Raw genomic sequence first — 18,860 nt, 5'->3', positions numbered from 1 at the left:
TTTCTCGAAGAAGTTTTCTGGTGTGATTGTTATCTTTCCGCTGTGTATCCTGGAAGAAGAAATGTAAAAGAATTAAACGCTCTGTATGCCTTCTGTTAGCACGAGCGTTGCGTAGGGCCGCTCTCTGTCATTAGTAGCCCAAATATCACTGTCCCTTAGTGGGAAAGATTGTTCCCACGTGCAAGATGTGAGGCTTCCGAGAGGAAATCCATTCCTGGGGGAAGACGAGGAGGGGCTGGGCAGCTAGTAAATGTCCCGATGGGATAACAGGGCTCACGGAGAGGGGGAAGGAAGAGCCCTTCTGCTCGCTAGCACAGCTCTGGGTTTGCTGTGGTGCTCTCTTTGCAGGCACAGTGACCTGGTAATCGAATCAGAGTCATGAAGGTTGTAAAAGGCCTTCAAGATCATCTGGTCCAACCATCACCCACCCTACTACCAATGACACCCACTAAACCATGTCCTGATGAACGCTTTCATCCAGCTTCATCGCTCTGGATGCAGTGGCACCCGCTAGACTCATCAGAGGCTTGAAATGAGAAAATAATTTCATGCAAAGGGGGGAATCGCCTTCCTTTCTTTTCTCCCTGGCAGGTGGGTAGAGCTCCTGGAGAAGCCATGGCCTGGAATTAGTTCCTCCACGTGCTTCGTCCCTCCAGCCCATTGCGGTCCTGTTCGCATCCCAGTGGCGAGGGCACAGCTTGGCTGCGGCTCGGAGACCAACGCGCTTACGCTCCTCACACTCCCACAACTCTGCTTCAAGAGTCCCTGTGAGGCACAACGCTCACTTTCTCTGAAACCCAGTTTCAAATCCGTCACCTTGCTGACTCCATTTCATCGCTTCTTTCACCCGTCTGGCAGTGTCCCATTTCGGGGCTGCTCAAGTACAGTCCTAACTATATTGCTGCCTGCCATGCTGGGGCTGAAGTCTTAACTGAAGGGGTTTAGATCTTACAGCAGTGTGAATACTGTATTAATTAATATATAAAAAATATAATTTAATACATAAAAATGAATGGGTTAATTAATTAAGCTCAATGGGGTATTTAGAGCAGAAAATGGGTATCATTGGGAGCTTTGCCTAGAGCTGTTGGTGCTTTGCATTGCAGTTAGCTGTCTGTGTGCGCGATGTAGAGACAATAGATACCGCGTCTCATTTCAGCTAGTGTTCAGTGCTGATTGTCCACTTTGATTTTTGAAATAGAAACAAAGACAAAGGACAGAGAAGGGAAGGCAATTTCTTCAATATACAGGCAATTTCTACCACATATGTTGTCGTCCCATCCCATCCCGCCCCTCTTCCCCATCCAGTACAAGCATTTCTGAGCCTTGGCAAGTACGGGGGGCCAAATATTTCTGAGTATTGGCAAGTACGCAGAGACGAATGCCAAATATCTGAGCAAATCTCCTCACCAGACAAGTCTTCATTGTCTCACATTAACGATAACAACGTCAAATCCTTCCATTGATGTTCAGCTGCAGAAATCTTTCCTTTAAGTAACCAGCTGGGGGTCGGTGTGAATCGTCTTGGTAAAACACGGATAAATACCTGGGAAGGAAAGGCTCAAATTGTATTTGCAGCAAGCCCTGCCATATCTACACGTGGGCTGTGGCTCCAATAAAAGCCAAATAGCAGGTAAGTTTTTCAGCTTGAGAGGCATCATTTTTATTGCATTTGGAAAGGAAATGTTATTGGTGTGGCAGGTGCCCAAAATGATGAAGAATACAAATAAGAGGCTGTTGGAGAAGACAAGACAGGATTTTGATTTGAAACAGGTGCAGAAAGCATTGCTCAGGGGAACACGGGTGAACCCTGTACCCACTCCAAATGCCTCCGGACACAGTTTTAGCTTCTGTCGATCCTGGCATTTTCTCACACAGCTGAGGTGAAACTCAGCTCCTTGAAGAAAGACAGGCTTTTGGTTTTGGGGCTGGAAACATATGGGTTCCTGCCTCTTGGACACAGCTGATGCCTTGGGCACAACAGTTCCTTTCCCGAGACTCCTTTCGATTTGCATTTCCAGCATTTTCACAGCTACTCTCAATGCAAGCTAAAAGCGTTCTGAGTTTCTTATCAGCCTAAAATATGCCACAACCCTATGCATGAGCTAACAAGAAACAGCAGATGTGGTCAGGGAAAAGTTTTATGCCGGTGAGGATAACGTTCAAGTACAATGAAAAAGTCACTGTTTTAAGACATAAGAAACTTCTCTGGGACTGCTGAATCTTTTTCAGGTAGCTAATGTTTTTTATAAGATTTCTTTGAATTTTTATTCTGTTATTGGCAAAGCAAATCGAAGTATATTTTTCTTCAAGTCTACTGTGAAACAATGTAATAGAAATAAGATCTCTGAATTTTATTGAAGAAGAAATTAATCAAAACGGATACACTCCTGTGAACACCTTTGATTTTTGCAAAAACTGCTTTTCCAATAGAAAATGATCCTGGCTAAATGTTTAAATTCTCTCTCCTCGATGTTTTCTGAGATATTTTTTTTTTTCACTGGGTGCTCGAGGTTGCGAGCTGTGCAGTAGCAGTGGTCAGTCTCCGTACTCACAGTGGAAAGCATGCAGCTCCCAAAACGGCTGAGTTGTGGGATCGTGTGAGCAGCAAAGTTCACCGAGTCAGCAGAGAAATTGTGCCGGGTGATGGTGCCTCAGGGTCGATAGCAGCCAAATTGAAAAAGTTTGAAAAGTCCTGTTCTGGAATTCAGCTTGGGACCTCGGTGAATATTAGCTTTGATGAGCCACTCCCTGTAGTGAGGAAGGCTAAATAATCATGTTCCATAAAAGCATAATTAGCATTATATTTTATTTTATGAAGCATCTTTTCCAATCATTATGCTCAGAAGCGAACGCAGTTAATTTTGTGTGGTTTGTTCCATTTGACTGTACTTTATGTGTGATGTATCAGTACCCAGCTGGGTAATTTTCCAGTCCTGCTCTCCCAGCTTCAGAATAACTAAAACCACCATGCCTGATGAGGAAATTTTATTTGCTCCAACGCATTGTGTTAGATTTGCAGAGACTTCTACTCTTGCAAGAGAGGATGCAGGGCTGCAGTGCCCGAGGAAAAGATCCCGGAGCTGTGCTGAGACCACACAACCCTGCAGCGTGAAAAAAAGGAATTGTAAGAGCTCCACGGCAGGAAGGAAACGTGGCATCGTCCCAGCTCCTAGGTGCACCCTAGAAATCCTGGCATCACAAGGAAAAAGTAACAGCCAAAGCACACCTGCTTTTGTAGCACAGAGTCTGTAGTGGAACTTTGCATCCCGACCGTTATTAGTAGATTATCCTCTGCTTCTCCTCTCGTCACAATGTTTTACATCTCATTTCATATAGGGATCGCTCTTTCTTTCGCTGTAATCACAACCATGTGTTTAGAGATTGTATTTATGTTGAAATTTCCATATCATATGTACTATATACCTTATATATAGTACACTGTATATATTTCTCTATACCATTGTATATATTTCTCTATACCACTTTTTCTTTATACCACAGCACTCATTTGTGGCCCTGCATTCATTCCAGCTAGATTATATGCCCTCGAGGGATTAAGCAATCAATTATCTTCGTGCATGCATTGTATATAATGCAAAAACATTCCTGGCCCAGCTGGACAAGGAGTAAGAAGGAGAAAACCTGGCTCATTTGCCTTTTAATAGTTTAATAGATGACTACATGCAAAGAGGCTTGTAATTTGCTGCTAATGCAGACAAAGGGGATGTAAGAGAATCTGAAGCTGTGCTTCAAACCCTTCCCAGGAGACCCGCCTGCCTTGGTGAGGCTGGCTGCTTCCGAGTGCTTCCCAGAGGTTAGATCCTGCCCTTGACAAGTTTTAGAGTGTTTTTTGTTGTTGTTGTCGTTGTTTTGTTTTTGCAATTGTGAAATTTCAAAGGGCACAATTTGAGGGGGTTTTATTACCTGTGCCATGAATAACACTGATGCGTTTTGTCCCTGGTTATTGATTTTTTTTTTCCCTCTGTGAGGTCAAACATAGCAGATCAGGATGCGTTGTTAGACCAAATAAATTCCCTCTTTAATAAGGGAATTTATTAATGCACTATGACACTTAACATAGGGTAAAAAAGTAGGTTTTTCTCTCCAAAAATTCCTTCCCGAATATAACAGGGGACCTGCAACAGCCAAGATTTTCCTTCCCCGTGTTGGATACTCGCAGCTTTCCTCTGCTCACCTAAAGTCCCAGGACAAATTGGTGGCAAAAATCAGGTTATTTTGTGGTAAAACTGTAGCGTACACACTCATTTTTAACAACTAAGACTGTGAAATGTGGGTTGGGTTTCCAGTTCTCTTGAACCAGAGTAATTCTGTAGACTTTGGAGCTGTGCAAGCCTCAGCCATCTAAGAATGTCCTCGTATTCTTGCTTGGGTTAGTTAGCAATTTTGAACAGTAGATATGTCTGTATTGATTTGCAGATGTGATGCCAGATGAGTTTAATTCTTGATTACCCCGTGCTGCTGTGTTTAATCCTGCACCGTGGTGAATGTGACTGCATAGCTTCGGGGATTATTAGAGCCATAAAAGCATTACTGGCTTTATGAGTTTTTCACTAATGCGAACGATAAGCATTTCCTACTTTCGAGCAATCAGGTGCTCTACTTCTGTGGAGTCATGTTTACATCATCTGTTGGTAAACTGTGGTTTCAAAAAAAATATCAACTGCTCTTTCTGCTCCACTGAAGCCCCGATTCCCCATGAAGTTTGAGAGACTTTTTCCTTTGTTTAAAAAAAATAAAGGCAAAATTAATTGGAAATGACAAGAGGAAAATGATCCAGCTGAATGCTTTGATAAGCAATCAAGGCTTAATAGATTAGAAAATATAATTAATTACTTAATTATACTCGAAGTGGTTGTTGTTGGTAGATTGTTCATTGAAAAGCCATTGTTGTATAGAAGGATATGCCTGTTGCATGAATAGCAGCCTCCAGGAAGCCTTTGCTGCTAGCAGGGACTCCTAATGAACAGCAGAGTTGTTCGAGTTGATGCGTACGGCTTCGTGCCTAGACCGCTCGTCTTCCAAAAGCTTTACAAGCATTCAGCGGTTACTTGCCCCGAGCACTTGCTGGAGCCTGATGCCAGCGACCACAGTACTTCTGGGGTTGCTGTCACTTGGATAGACCTGAAACTAAGGTCTTGGTTGCTTTAAATAGTGCGCTTTTAGAACAGAAAGTTGCATTTCATGAATGCATGTGACTGTGTAGTGTATGGACAGCTTGGCTTGTCACCCAACCTTGCCAGATTTTGCAACAACTGGTGCTCAGGCTTTCCACGACCGTGCCTCCGAGCTCATTTTGCAGGTCAGGCTCCTCCACTGAGTGCCTGCACAGAAACCTCAAATGATGCTGTGAGCAAACTCTAAAGCTTTCCTCTCTCCATCCTGTAGAAAAAAAACCATGGAGGTAAATAATGAGTATGTGGGATGATGACTAAGAATGTATAATCACAATGCTAGCTCTTCTCATTAGCGGATCCCAAAGCACTTTGCAAAAACTTGGCTGTGCCGGGAATCTCGGAGCAGAAGCGATGAATGAACCCAGCGAGCTGGGACCCGAGCCAAGTCTCCCGAGTCCCAGGCAGGAATCCTAGCTAGAGGTGCCATTGGAAACTGCTTCCTCAAAGCCCAGCAGGAAAGCAGAGACATTTAAATAGCAGCCTTAAAATGTGTTTATTTAAGGAAATACGTATTTCAGAGTGGTGTATTTTAAGGAAGAAACTAAGACCAGTATCCCTTTTTAAACTTTGAAGGTTATTTTATTCTTGAAACATTTTCCTTTCCTAGTCTATGCAAGACTGCCAAGGACATACAGAAGTTGCTGGAGAGCTGCTTTTTACCAGCAAATAAAAAATTCGTGGGTTAATTTTTCGGCAGTGGCAAGTGAATTGGGGTCTTCAGTTACTGGCTGTACAGTAGGCGGACGATTGGCTGAAACAAAAACCTGTTTTCTGAAAAATTATAAATGTCTTTTATAAATGTCTCAACTTTCATAAATGTTTCAGCCCCTTTTAAAAATGTTCTCAGTTCCTGCAGAGGATGTTGGTTTTTTGTTTTTCCTGGTCTTTAATTTTATGCATCTTCTTCTAGCTCGCGAGGGCATTTGTAGTACTCGGGAGCAGATGAACGTAAGAGGGTTCACTTAATAGCGAGAGCTGTGCCTTCGCTCTTTTAAGTGCCGTTTAGCCAGACGCAGCAGCGAGCACGGATGGAGTGACACAGATGGAGCTGAGGTCCGCTGGGAGCAGCCCTCTCGCTTCCACATGCTGCAGCATCCCCGACAGCAGCCTGCAGAGCCGACTGCGAGGCCGGTGCGGCAGAGAGTGGCAGCAGCCTGCAACAGCAAGGGAAAACGTGTCCCCGCGGTCCCTGTTTGACTTCCTCAGCTCCTACGGAGCCTGGGAGCAGAAGGGATTTCTCTCTCCCCGGAGCCACCCACTCCTCGCAGGGCAGGAGCCTCGCGCCTTCCCGCGAACAGAATGAAATGAGCTCGCTAACAGATTGTCCGCCGCTTCTCCTGGTGCTCCGCACCGCGCTGCTCTTCGGCTGCTGCTGATTCACTCGGCAATGCTCCCCATAAGTTCAGGGCTCATGCTGCTTTCTTTAATTGTACTTGGGTTTTGTTCTTCTCGGGCACGTCTTCGCCGTGTCTCTGCGAGTGTGTTATTCCCTCGTATCAGCGTAAACCTGAATGGAGAAATGCCTTCCTCGGGAGTTGGTCTGGGGAGGAGCAGCATTTTTTACATTTGTTGCCTTTGTAACATCACTGATCCGACAGTTGTTAAACAGGCATCAAAAATTTGATGACTCCTTTCAGTAGAAATGTCGTACTTTGACTCAGCTACTGAAAGAATCAAAGATGCAGAAGAGTTGAAGATAACAGCTTTCGTCTTTATCCGGCTGTTTATGCACTACAGAGTATTCCTAGCGGGGTGTAAAGAAGAGTCTTCCCGTCACTCTGCTTTCAAGAACACAATCACAAATGGGATCATCTCAGGCAGAGATTTTGCTTACAGAGGAGCACCTGCACGCAGGATGCCGTACAACCGGGGCAGCCCTCAAGTGGAGACGGGAGCTTACCGTCCTGGTTGTGAATATACCCGAGGGAACAACTCCTGGGTGATGGGGGAAGGTCGTGGTTTCTTACCCCCGCCTTCGGTCTCCGTGGGGTGGCCCTGCCCCCTGTAAGACAGCCGCAGGGACCTTTGTTGTGCCGGGCCGGGAGCAGGCGATGACCAAGTCTAAGAGAGTTCCAGATTTAGGCAGAAATTCCAAAGCCAACGGCTTTGAGCAGAAAATCTGATTCAAAATGCCTTCTAATTTTCATGTAAATTCCTTGAGAGATCCGAAGGGTCTCAGTACTTGTCACATTCACACTGAAGGCACCGTGAGTTACGAATGGCATCTGTAATTTTTCTGTAGGTCGTAATGGGTGATTGCGTTTTCCAGGAAATAATAACTAAAATTTCCCATCTATACATTAAAGTGAACTAAAACTGGAGATACCTGGAAGCGTGCACTGCCAGATCAGCAGGGTTTTGCCTCACTCGTTTACACAGCATAATCTCTAGCCAAAGCTTTGTGCGGAGCAAGCTTTTATCACCTCACTAAGGTGCTGTGGGTTGTATCTCCATCAAACTGAGTATGGGTAGCTGCAATTTGTGCGATTCCCTCCCTCCCCATTGCTTCGCAGGACATCGAGGACTGCCTTTTCTCTGAGCGTTGTTCAGCTGTGAGCTGGTGTTGCCATGTGGAAGAGACAGCAGAAAGTTTTACTGACAAAAATATAAGAAAAATACGGTGCCAGGGGGCTGCTGTGTTGGGATCTGAGTTGCAATGGTTCCTTCCTGCGGTGGGCAGGTCTCACAGTGGTATCAGCGCACGGGTTTCTAGCAGTGAGCATGCCTTTCCTTCCAGTCGCTGTCAGATACAAGTCTGCTTTTCCTTTCTCTGTGGGGCTTTTGCTGGATGTGGCATATTGAAACTCAGTGCGGTATCCACGAATATCAATTTTTGGAAAGCTTTCAAAGTAATTCTGTTCTGCTTACAGAAAATTCTGCTCCATTGTTGTCTCAAATCCCAAAGCTCTTTCCAGGGCTGGCGGGGGGGCTGGAGTTACTTTGTTTTGTTCTTGACTTCAGATCAAGCCCTGGCCGCGGACGAGGAGGTTAGAGGAGAAGTAGAAGTCTTGCTCCCAAGTTCTGGACTCAGGGCCAGACAGAAGACAACCGTGGGCCAAAGGACAATGCTAATTTGGGGGAACAGATGTGGGAAGGGGCTCCAAGATGGTCATGGGGATGTAGAGGCTGAAGATAATTAAGGACAGCTGAGTGCTTTGGGTTCAGCATGTGATTTGATAACATCAAAAGAACACAAGTTAATGGGGAGCAGATTTTTGTAGGAGGCAAACAGTTGGTGGAAATGAGCTAAACCCAGTAGGGTCAAACTTGCTTTTGAAGATAATAGCTTGGTTACTTGCAACTGTGCTCCAAACCCCCCGCGAACATCAGTTTGCTGTTCGATTCAGTGATATGCAGCAGTTAAAAATAGTTTAAGGTTCAAAATTACACGTTCTGTATTCAACTGCATGATTCTGTGTACAAAAACTTGGGTATAGTGATAATGCTGCTCGTACACACCAATCCCTTCATTATTCAGAGAACCTCCTATGTTAACACACAAATTATAAGGAAAGCTATATGGCATTCTGACATAGAAAACTGTTTTTAGGATGAGCAACCTTTCAACGGGCTTGTGCGTTTAATAAACAGCGTTGAAAATCAGCTCTGTGAAACCAATATCATGTTACCATGGCAAAGAACAAAGAAATGAAATGAGGCTGGTTGTACTTAGTAAAAAGAGATTGTAGAGAAGTGGGGAACTTGACGGACCCCCTTTTTTTTGCTGCTTACATTTTTTCTTACCTTTAATACTGGATTTTTAGACATCACATTTTTGTGATGGAAATGTAGTATTGTTTACAGTTTTGCCTGCACGAATCAAAATCAACAGCATGGACCTCTCGTTAGTTATACCCAAATAAATAGGGAGTAAATCTACTGGCATCAAGGGAATTAGCATAACTAAACAGAGGATAAGCCTCATATCCTTACTTCTACCTGTGTGTTGCGAGAGCAATATGCATATATTTTGCATATTTATATGGAAACAGGCTTAATTATTTGTTTCTAGCTTCATAGATTCAGTAGAGGTGAAAGGATTTTAGGCTGCTGTTGCTGTTTCTAATGCAATTAAGTACCGATAAGTTATGATCAGATCCAAGCTAAATAGAACAACCTGGTTGAGAATTAAAAAAAAAAAAAAAAAAGAAAATGTTTGTGCTGAAGCTCTAAAACAGGCATTTCTGATGCTAGAGCAAAAGGCTGTACATCCCCAAGCTGTTAACTTGGATTTGATAGAATCATTAAAGATGCTTCGCGTTCAAGGAAATTCCTGTTAAGCAAACATCTCTGGGGAAACGTCAGAGAGTTGCAGTTAACTTCAGACCGGTGTTAGAGCAGGGTTTGGTGCGCGGTTGCAATCATTGAGTTTACAGCCACAAAAGCAAGCCTGACCCTACGGGGCTTAGGTCTCTTACAGCCGCTGGTTGTCAGTGCCCCCCTTTTGTGAAGAAGTCTGCTTCTCATTACGTTTGGTTTCTCGTTTGGTTTTGTCAGAAACAACAGGAGCCATCCTTCTAGCTAGAAAGGGTCCTGCTTCTCCTCCTGCAGCAGACTGTGCCACTCTACGGATTTGAAGAGCAGCGGGGCTGAATCTCATAAGAAGTTTTAAGAAACTAATCTAAGCTTCCTCCCTTCTGTAAGCACGTGAAACATTGGAGCCAGATTTCCAGAGGCTCTCAGGTAGCTTAAAGATATTAGGAAAGTGTTTTATGGGATTTACTGAAATGTTTCAGAAGGTTAGGACCCAACTTGCCTGATTTCCAACAATTTTCATCTCGGAAAACAGTTTTGAAAGTCACTAGAGAAATCTATTTCCATCTTTAGACCGCTAAATATCCTGATTCTCTATCCTTTATTTGTGGCGCTTAAAAAGTTCAGTAAAAGAAAGAACAACCAACCTCTGGAAACAGAGCCTGAAATAATGTTGTTTCTCGATAGCGCTTTTTCCATTATAATCTGCCAGCAGCAAAGTCTGTTGCAGGCCTGTAAAGCAGTTTTCAAGTGCTTTCTCCTTGAAATATTAAGTATGAAAAAAGTTAAAATTGGTAGGACTTATGCAAGGGACCCATAACTGCAAATGCATAAAATATTTTTGCTCTCTGATCTTCTTGAAATTGACACATCCTGAAAGTACCGTGATATAAAATTCAATTATAGAGTTAACAGTTTTTAAAATAAATAAATAAAACCACAGATAATCAGACCAACAAAGAAGAAAACTTTCTGAAGTTTATTACTCCTTTACACTGAGCTGTCAAAAAGGAAAAAAAGTATATAACCTTGTTATTAAAATATTGCAGTAGGTGTAAGCTTTCCAGGCTTTTTGTGTGGTTTGAAAATATGGAACTGGGATGGGGGAAATAAAAAAGAAATTCACCTTTACTCAGAAGAATAATGTAAAACCAAATGTAGGGACAAATGTAAAGCAATGGATTTTTTAAAAGGGGAAGGAATAGCTAGCAACTATGGGGTTAGGTGACACCCATCCGTAGATGGTTAGATTTGTTCTTCAAATCCAGCAGATTTGAAGAGCAGGGACTTTCCTCACCTCCTTTCAACAACTCTGAGAAGTGGCGTTCCTGATAGCCATGGTGCTCTCACTACAGTGAGTGAAGAGAATGCCTATTAATGCACCCCAGCATGCAAAAAGTCCTTGTTTCCCTCGTCTTGGTAGACTGTGTTTAGGAGAAGACAAATGCCCTTCATTATGCTACACCAAGAATTCTCTGCTGCTGTGTAGGTCGGCTTAAGTAAACCCTTTTGGAGTGCCTCAAAGAGAGAGTACTCTCAGAGCTTGTTTCACGTGAGTTAGTTGGCACGTTTACATGTGGAAGTAGTTCGGTACGCTTCAGGAAGTGATATTTCAATTTATTTCAGTGACACTACTTCCCTTTACTTAAAGATAAACAAGTTCCCTAACTTTAAGTGGGCTGAAATATGTCTAAATGAATTTCTGAGCCTGACCCAAGCTGGAAATGGCTAGCCAGAGCCCTGAGCTGCCTGGAGCTGCTGGAAAACAATGAAAAGTTGCTGTAGGGTCAGACCTAAGTTCTTACACTCTGAGGACAGGTGGATCAGCTGCAGGGCCTCATTTAAGAAAATTGACTTGTAATCTTGCTGTGGACTTTGCACATTGCTTAGATTGAGCTAGCTATTTATTTGGTCGCAATAATCCAGTAGAAGCTCAAATTGCCATGGAGTTAGTTTGCTAGACAACAGAACAGTGGTTCCCCAACTGTACCAAGTACAGCGGCGCGTCGGAGCTAGGGCAAGCACAGGCACAATGGGAAAGTCGGGGAGATTTGCAGGAGTTTGTTTCCCCAGCGAGCGTTGAGTGCGACAAGGTCTCCACTGCATGTGTTTTGTGGCCATTGCTTTTACACAAAATGGATTTACAATTTATATGTGCTTCGGAGGGCATGTATGAGCTGGGGGGCCAAAGGAGCTTCTGCGGCATCCCGTCCTTATCGAGGGTTTACGATCAGGAAAGCATGAAGGTCGCGGTGTTGCAGAGTGGGGACCTTGCCTCACATCTGGGCTAGGTAAAGTGCACCTTGTCAGGACAGAAAAGATACCGTGGTTTGATAATTGCATTTATCACTATTGGAAAGGTCTGACTCGTGTGAAAAGGAAAAGTAATTCATGTTCCTTCCTTGCCTGAGAGGGCATCCTGTAGCCAGCCACATCAATTGCCAAGGTCCTATTTGTCTTCAACAGGGCCAGAATTAATTGTTCTGTATTACATGAGCCCCCTCCAGGTCTTGGGCTAGGATCAGAGCTCCAGTGTGGCAGCTTCCACGCGATGCACAGGGGATTATTCAGCAGATTTTCTGAGCTTGGGCCAAGCAGCGTTTCATGCGAACATGACCATGATTCCAACAAGCCATGCAATTCAACCAATATACATGAATAAGCAGTAGTTAGTTGCTAACTGTCCCTTCCCATGCTTGGTGTACAGCCCAAAAAGGACCGAACATGGGGTGTTTAAGGAAAGGTTGGATGTAGTACTTAGGGACATGGCTTAGTGGGCAATATTGGTTGTAGCGGGATGGTTGGACCAGATGATCGTGGAGGTCTTTTCCAACCTTAATGATTCCATGGTAATTTTGTTTCAAGAAATGGATTTAGGCTGCAGCATGGTTTGGGTGCTTGCTTTTTTTTCCCAGGCTATTTTGGGATGCATGTAGAAAAAGTGTTGGAGCATTAATGTATGTGGAGCAGGGCAGGTTGAGTGTGCCGCTACAGAAGGCTGTAGAACTGACCTGGAGACCAGGCTCCTTGCAGTGAAATACCCACCAGCTTTGGACTGAAGGAATGGGTGAAAGAGGCTTGAAGGATTATAGGATGGGTAAGGGGACTGAATGCAAGTCTTGCAGCAGAGTGTGAGTGCAAGAACTGCCATCGCGGCGTTAGCGTACAAATTCACACCGCATCGGGTGTGCTGAGGGAGCTGTCATTTTTGTCACGGAGTGGCAGCAGAGCCCTCAGAGAAAGGACATCTTGTGAAGATAGATGCGCTTTTTTATTTTCCTTTTGTATTGCGGTACATAGGCCCCACTTGCAAATGGGGAAAAATGGATTTAAGGTAGTCTCCTAATCCGTCAGACAAAAACCATATGGTAGAGGCTACAATTGAGCCATGGTTGATCACACTCCCCCCTAATCTGCAGCTGTTTTCCTTCTGATAGATAAATATGTGTTTAAATAATGCATCCTGCCTAACTCTGTCAATTTTTTTGAATGTTCCCTTTGACAACTGAATGTTTCCATTATGCCCAATAAATGTCTTGGAGACTGACCGTTCCTGCCTAAATGCACATTAAGGCTGCATTTCCTTCGTTTCACCTTCCAAAGGAAACAGTGCAGCTGTTCATTATTTGCAGCACTTAGTACACGAGACTCATTTTCAGGAGATAATTTTTTCCCTTAGAACTTCATAAAAATGTTTTAGTTCCTGACCACAAAGACACAGTGAACAACTATTGCAGAGGAGTGCTGTGAGCTTTGATGTCAGAGCTGTTCTGCTTTAAAAGGGCACCGAAGTCTGTCAATGGCACATTCTTTTCTTCCATGGTAATAGGAAGAGACTGCATGGCATTGTGTTACGCATTGTAGTGAGGTTTTGAAGCTGAACTTACTACATACCTGTAGCACAAAAAGGAAAAGGGTAACCATGTCAACCATTGTCCAGCTGGCAACTCCGCGCTACCGTCGTTTGCCTCGACTCGGTGGCTTGTTCCTAACGAGGGGACGAGGGCTCCGAGGCCCCTCCTTGGCACCGTGTTGAGGTAGCAAGGGGCTGGCTGTAGGTGCTGAACTCTGACGCTGCTCTGATGGCTTCTGTTTTGGTACAAGCTCATGTGCGTTGTTCGGGGTAAAGAGGAGGAGCGGAACACCGTAATTACTAGGAAATTAATGGATACTTAAATAGTCTTCCTGTGTTTTTGTTTATATGAGTGATAGAACACACAGGGAGGACAGAAGGGCCTTGTCATCATAGAATGGCTCGGGTTGGAAAGGACCCTAAAGATCATCTAGCTCCAACCCCCTGCCATGGGCAGGGATATCACCCACTAGATCAGGTTGGCCAAGGCCCCATCCAGCTTGGTCTTGAACACCTCCAGGGATGGGGCATCCACAGCTTCTTAAGGCAACCTGTTCCAGTGCCTCACCACCCTTGTTTATTATTTAACCTGAGGTGGTGCTCAGAGGACTCCATTTTAGCCATTGTTTGAGGCCCTTCTGGTAAGTAGTGGGACCATCAGTGAGTTGGAGCAGCTGCCGTACGCCCTGGGCAGAGCTGTGGTGAAGAAGGGCAGTCGCCAAGACATGGGCCGTGCCCTCTGGGAGAGTCCTGTTGATTTCATAAAGGGTAAACCCTTTATTAAGCTGAATTTGACCGAGGTAAAAGACTGCGCATCGTGCCGCAGAAGCAGAGCAAGAGTTTCATTGACCTGAATTGCAGACCATCTCTAATTGATTTAATAGCCCTTGATCTGAATCATTGGTTTTAATGTTTAAGATTCTGAGGCTTCTAAAGCCCCTTTTAATGCCTCCTGCAAAAGCCTTTTGTCAGTGTGGTCTTTACGGCCGACAGTAGTAGGGCCATATCGCACAACAGAGCTGTGCACCCAAGTACTAAATGAACATTACCCCTAGCCAAAAGTCCAGCTGAAAAATGATGGAATTAGGCAAATAAGCAAGTACTGAATATCCAAAAGAATTACTCAGGAATGCTCTGACATCTCTAGCAGAAATGCTGGAGGAGCAGCAGGGACGGTTCCTCTCAGGCCTGGTCAGGCACAGATGGCTGAGGGCCCAGCTGGGGCCGGAGCTCACCCAGGGGGCGGCTCGCACGAGTTGCACCGTCGTGATCCGTCCCGACCCATCCTGACCCATCCCTTCACAGTCAAGGCCCTGGGGAAGGTGCAGCGGAGCAAAATCATAGAATATCCCAGGTTGGAAGGGACCCACAAGGATCATCGACTCCCAAAAGAGGCCTGGAGGGACATGCACCCAGAAGTGAGGCACCGGGCAAACGGCGCCAGCAGGGAGGCGATGACTGGAAGCTCCATGTAAATATTTAGTTTCTGTAGCAAACGCTCGCTTTGTTTGAGGAAGGTCACAGTAAACAAACCCAGGGGTGTGTTCAGGTGCGTTATACGATTGTTTGTTTCTAGGTAGAGCTGATACTAGTTGTGAAATGGGGAGACAGCTCTCAGGTGAGGTTTTCTTAGAGACCGAAGATCCAGGCCCAGTTATCTGATGCTGGGCTCACAGCTTCAACTTGTCTTTCTCTGTTTCCTTGCCTTTTTGGTAGGAATAGTGATATCAGTCTTTGTTAAACCCTTTGATGTAGGTATTTAACTCTCTAGATTGCCTTGGGGGATTTCTTTGACCTCTGTTTATTTATCTATAAAGCGAGGATAATGATATCTGCTTGTCTCAAAGCAGCAACACAAGACTTATCTGAATAATGACTGCAGAGCCCTTGGATGAAAGGTGCAGCACAAGGGCAAACAACTGTTGTTTATTCCTGTTGCTACCATGATCTGACTTACAAATGTGGCAGGCTGAAAACAGGTTTCTTTATAAAATTTTGCAAAGAATTGATGTGTGAAAACTTATGGACTGGAGTACGCTTGCTGTGAGTCATGTCTGTTTGTGTGATTATCCGCGTTTGGCTTTGCAGAAGATACAGATGCACCAGGTCTTGTGTTGTGCAAGTGTGAATTATTTCCAGATGCCAAATGTGCGCCATTCATTTAGCACCTGAAATCCCCAGTAATCTCCTGAGCCCATTGTAACTGATTGAAAAACATTCTTATGTATGATGTTAAAAGATACACAGAAATGGCCAGTGCTTTCTGCTCTTCTTACAGAACTGATTTATCAACAAGATAAATCTTCTGTCTTCTATTCCCTATTCATCTTCGTATACCTAAAGCTATCCCTCATTTGCTCCATCCTTGTTTGGGGACAGACGAAAGAAAAAGAGCATTACCTTTTAGCAGTGTCATCTTTAAACAGCGTGCTCTGTGTTTCAGGAAGCCTGTCCAGTCCCTGGTGAGAAGGAAAGCATTTTTGGAGATAAGTTGATTTGTTTTGCTTCCCAGAGCCCCTCTGTGTGGGCGGGAGGTGTTTGATCTGACCCTTTCTGTTTCCTCCAGGTTCTCTCACTGCTGGTGGTGAAGACCCTCGATGCAGTGTTCTCAGGAGCGTGCTTTGTGCTCCCCAGAGAGAAGCCTTAGTGCAATAGAAATCCAATGTCTTTTCCATGATCTTTTGTCTGTCTCATGCTGCAGTTACTGTGGGATCGTTTCTTTCAGCCTTCCTCTTTCTGCCTCTTTGCCATAGCGGGGCACAGACTGTGGCCTGGGGTCCCACTGTCACCTTTGTTCTCTTATTTGGAGAGGAGAGGCTGGAAAGGAGCAGAGGGGTCTGTGCAACCCACATGGCGATGGCAGCCGCAGTGCATGCTCAGAGAGGTGCTGAGACTCAGGTTTGTGCAGGTTGTCATCAGCACAGGGCCACTTTTGGGGCTCCAACTCTGCTTCAGAGGGGCTCTGCCAAAGAGCTGCTCTTTGGTGCTTTCCCTCTGCTGTTCTGGGGTGAGATGAGAGCGCTGCGTGCTGTCTTTATCTGTCTGTGCTCAGTTCTGTGATGGCTTTGTTGATCTTGGATTAATTATGACAAAGTAAAGAGGGCTCTTAAAGTAGGTGTACGTAAACCCCTCATGTGGAGGTTTGTAGCATCACCTGAAACTACAGCTGTCAAAGTCAAAAACACCTTTAAACTGGGAGGTTTGAGTAATGTTGCACTGTCTGGGACTTTAGAGAGCTGAATCCTATCCCTGGCTCACAAAGGACGCATTTAATGTTGGTGTTTTAATGCAGATCCTGCTCTTGATGTGGATCTTGAGATTGTCCTCACTTAATGTGCTTCAGTTAACGTCCCAGGGCAGCCTTAGAGAGCGGAGACCAAATCCATTTGCTAAGCCAGATCTGCTCTGGGTGTTTATGGGACCAGACTGGAGCTAGTTTGCTGGAAATCCTCTGAAACGTGTATGTTGTGGACACTGTGAGTACTCAGCACTAACTCTTGTGCTCGTACAGGGCTGTACCGCTTACAAATACATACACAGGCACAGTGGCCACATGATACGGGAAGTCATTTAGGGATAAAAGATCTGTATTCATCTATTTAGCTCGTGGAAAAATCTGTCCCTCAATCTGTGCATCAGTTTTGAGATCTTTTGCTTGCTTGCTGTTTTCTTTCTCCCACCCTTCATCTGTCACGCCTGTCTGGAGTACAAGCTCTTCGGGGCAAGGGCTCTCATTCAGCGCGTGAGCACTGGTTACCGCCGCGCAGTTTCAGTTTTGGTCGAGGCCTCCAGGCACTGCAAATAAACAACAGATTTTGGATTATGAGAGGCTTATTCGTCTCCTTACGCTGCTTCTCCCAGTCTGTTTCGCTCTTGGGTGGTTAGGGATCAGGCCATGATATTGCCTTGATCTTCCAGATGCATTGGGTATTTGTTCTAGGTGGCTGCAACGAGAAAAGATCCCGGGCAGGAGGCTGTCGGCGGTCGCAGCCCCGTGTTCCAGCACTCCAGCAATGCACCGATGAAATGCTCCACGCTGCCAGAGCTGAATTGCTTCCCTCTGTGCTGATCCCTTCTGACACACTGGAGTTACCTTTCCCAAACAGAACAAGTTCAAAAAATACCGGAGTCGTTGGAAACTGTTAGGCTCATGCTTGGCTGGTTGAGAGATTGTTCGAGCATGCTGTGTCCTGTTGACGTGAGCTGCAGAGATTTCTAACAGCAGCTCCTTCGGTTTCCAAAATGTAGCTCGCAGGGCAGATTTTATTTTCCAGCGGGGTTCTTTGAACCTGCCTCTTTTCATTTACACTCCATCACTACTGCTGAGCTCAAGCACAGAAAGGGTCTAAGTAGGCAACAACTATTTTTGCTTATTAATGTTCATTGCGTCAGAATAGGTCCGAGCCTGCTTTGTTTGGTTTTTCCCTGAATGCCAGCGCGAGCAGCACAGCTGCCAGCCGGCGAGCTCTGCAGCCCCCTCCTGGCTACGCTCATCAGTGCTCAGCTGCACAGGCAAGGCGCTTTATTTCTGTTAGTCTGAATGGCTCCGAACATTTCTTGTTTTTCAGAGCTAGGCTCAGGCTTCCGGTCAGATTTCCACCTCACGATCTGTTCGCCAATAATTACAGCTTTGGCTCTTGCCAGCTGGCAGCTGGTGGAAAGGGGAGAGTGGTGAGCTGGACACGGAGCAGTCCCGAGGCTGTTCCAGCCTCAACTTGCGTCTGGAGCAGCTCTGCTGGTATTCAGAAATGGGACAAAATTAAGACAACTTGCTGCTTTCCGTCTCTGCAGGGACTGTACAACCCTTCATCTGCTTCTTAGCCATCTCGACCATGTAGTTTCCGTGCCAGTTCTCATCAGGGCAACCACCACACCTCCATTTCTTAATATTTCAGTGTGTTTGGAGTTGCTGCACTCTCCTCGTCTGTTATACAGTGCCTGTTTTTAGGATTTAGCATGCATTTTGTTTTGAATGTCATCCAGACCTCCCTTCCTGCTTTAAAAGTGTCACTAAGCCACTGCTGCACAATAACTATTTCTGTTGGTTTTGCTTTCATGGAGTAATTGAATTGATCCGCTTGGTTTTGTGGCAGCAAAGATTGCTACGCCAAGAATATTTCCTAACCCATCTTTCTTCCAGTTTTCTCAGGGATTCTGAATATGTCTTTACTGATGATTTTCCTGCATATTACAAAACTTGCCCAGAGGAATGAAAAAGTCATTTGTTTCCTGTAGAGTATTAAAAAATAATGCTATCATTGTGAAATGTCCTTGCCTGCAATGCTGGACAGTCTTGCATTAATTTTCTGCTTGCTTGATCTCTGATATACAAAGATTCTATAGAACATGACTGAAGCATGAACCCAAGTTTGTTATTAATTTTCTAATGCTGTCTGCTGTGCGAGTCCTTACCCTGCCTTTTCTGGTTCTCCTGTTTGCCATTTCAGGGGTCTCTTCAGAGAGCAGCTAACAGAGCTGCTGTTGCAGCCCTCCTTTGCAAGTCGCATGCTCGTAGATCAGCAGTGGCAGAATATGTTTGCCCTATCCAGGATCAA

At 44.9% G+C, this 18,860-nt stretch overlaps 1 protein-coding gene across 15 annotated transcripts in view; it reads left to right on the top strand.

Annotated features, from left to right (window-relative positions):
• LRRTM4 (leucine rich repeat transmembrane neuronal 4) overlaps window positions 1-18,860 on the top strand; it is a 328,498-nt gene that overhangs the window by 296,829 nt on the left and 12,809 nt on the right. The window lies entirely within an intron of this gene.

This window comes from Anser anser (genome assembly GCF_964211835.1).
Source record: "Anser anser genome assembly, chromosome: 26".
Lineage (NCBI taxonomy): Eukaryota > Metazoa > Chordata > Aves > Anseriformes > Anatidae > Anser > Anser anser.
Note: the sequence above shows the minus strand (reverse complement) of the source record. Positions and strands in the feature narration are given on the sequence as shown.